The 2,300-nt window shown below is 48.4% G+C and overlaps 1 non-coding gene across 1 annotated transcript; it reads left to right on the top strand.

The window, feature by feature from the left end:
- The first annotated feature begins 1,179 nt into the window (after positions 1 to 1,179).
- Positions 1,180 to 1,251, top strand: trnag-ucc (transfer RNA glycine (anticodon UCC)). The gene has a single exon. It is a non-coding gene; the product is annotated as a tRNA-Gly (tRNA).
- Positions 1,252 to 2,300: the final 1,049 nt, after the last annotated feature.

Consider the following 2,300-nt stretch of genomic DNA (forward strand, 5'->3'; position numbering starts at 1 on the left):
AGATGCTGCCTGACCTTATCAGATTTCTCAGCATGGCCTGTGTTTACTTCAGGGGGAATGACATCTCCCTGTTCCTGTTTCTGTGAGAGGATACATTCCCCAATCCGACTCCTTGATATTCCGTTTGTTCACAGAGAAAAGAGGGATCGTTCTGTCCAAATTCATAACTTGCACAGAAGGGCATCAATATATTGTGATGGTATTAACAATAAAACATCTTAAACCAAATGAAATCCATGAGGAAATGGCATGTTGCAATGGGATCTGTAAGGGGCAGGAATTTCATCCGCCCTCCCCCTGTTGTTATTGGGTATGATGCTCCTGACGCACCAATACACAGATCTGACTGAATGCACAAACAACCCCTCTCCATCCATTTCATTCAGAATAAGGTCAATAACAGGACGGATTAAAACACAATACAAACTGTGATGAATGCTGCATGTAGGGAGGCATGTTACTGTAGAGTTTTCACAGCACTGAGATCAGGCTGTTCGGCCCATCATTCACACACCAGTCTAACCGCATAGACTCCCTCTCGAAACCTCTCCAATTCCCCAGATCCCTGTCTGATTGAAGACTGTCTGTGTGGGGTTTCCACATTCTCCCCGGGTCTGTGTGGGTTCCCTCTTGGTTCTCCGGTTTCCTCCCACAGTCCAGACACGTTCAGGTTAGGGTGGGTTGGCCATGGTCAACTATCTGTAGTACACAGAGATGTGTAGGTGAGGTGGATTAGCCATGGGAATGCGGGGTTACAGGGATAGGGTAGGTGGTGGGAGTTGAGGGGGGGGGTGTCTTGGTGGGCTGCATGATGGGATTCTATGATTCCATGCTCCTTCCCATCTGCCTCTATGGATGAGGGAGACTATCACCTGACCCAATATCCCCTTCGGTGGCTCAACGTTTGCTTTGTTTCCAACAAAGAGCTGCAGATGCTGCAGATCTGAGAGACAGCACAGAAATTGCTGGGGAAACTCAGCAGGTCTGGCAGCATCTGTGGGGAGGGAACCTTTCGGATCCAGGGATTGGTCTTTAGAACTGAAGGTTTCTGATTCTGGTGCTGTCAGACCTGCTGAGCTTCCCCAGCAATTTCTTGTTTGGATTTCAGCCCCAATCCAGTTGGTGATGATCACGGCCTTGTTAAGTGTGTTTGGGAATGCGGAGGGAGCTGGAAGCAGGGTGATGGTGGGATAGTGGGGAGCACAGCTGCCTTCCAAGCAGTTGATCCGGGTTCGATTCCCGGCCATTACAGTGCTGTGGTTTGTAAACGGCCTTTTAAAGGTAAGGAACTCGGATGGGCGGCACGGTGGCACAGTGGTTAGCACTGCTGCCTCACAGCGCCGGAGACCCGGGTTCAATTCCTGCCTAAGGCGACTTACTGTGTGGAGTTTGCACATTCTCCCCGTGTCTGCGTGGGTTTCCTCCGGGTGCTCCGGTTTCCTCCCACAGTCCAAAGATGTGCAGGTCAGGTGAATTGGCCATGCTAAATTGCCCCTAGTGTTAGGTAAGGGGTAGATGTAGAGGTATGGGTGGGTTGCGGGTCGGTGTGGACTTGTTGGGCCGAAGGGCCTGTTTCCACACTGTAATGTCATCTAATAAATCTTTCATTCTGTGGTAAAATGGGTCTGTCAGATTGCTCCTTGATATCCTGGTGATTGTTCCTGTGAATTGCAGTGTGGAACCAGGCAGCATTGCTCGGCATCTCGGAAGCTTTCCCCTCTGCTCCTTCCCATTTCATATTGAAATATTCGGTACAGCACAAGGATGGGTTTGTTTTGTTCGAAAAGTGAGAGACTGCTCCCGTCAGGAACCTGAAATAATTACAGAAGCCGCTGGAAACACTCAACAGTCCCAACAGCTTCTGTAGTGGTGGGGAGGGGGGATTAATGTGTCAAATCTATACAAGGATAAAATAAACTCCAGCCACAAAACAATCAGAGTTCCTAAGTTTTACAAACATCCGTATAAAATTTTTCTGAACCATCAATTCCCCTTAAACCCTTCCAATGTGGAATAGCATCTTTCTGACTCTCACTTTGAGAGATGTCCCTCAGTTAGCTCCTCCACCATTCTTTCCATTTCACTGGGGACCCACTATCCACAGTCTCCAATCAAATGACCTGAACTCAGACACACAGAGATCTTAAAGAGTGACACAATGCAGATAGGAAGTTGGTTTCATTTCTGTTTCTGAGTCCAATCTTCACTCAGTGAGACAGAGTCAGGTATTCAAAGCTCCAACAAGAGCTGGATTCTGCTTCTGGTGATTGTCTTCATTCAGTGAGAAGGAGGGCCGTGGG

The sequence above is a fragment of the Chiloscyllium punctatum genome, chromosome 38 (assembly GCF_047496795.1).
Source record: "Chiloscyllium punctatum isolate Juve2018m chromosome 38, sChiPun1.3, whole genome shotgun sequence".
Classification (NCBI taxonomy): Eukaryota; Metazoa; Chordata; class Chondrichthyes; order Orectolobiformes; family Hemiscylliidae; genus Chiloscyllium; species Chiloscyllium punctatum.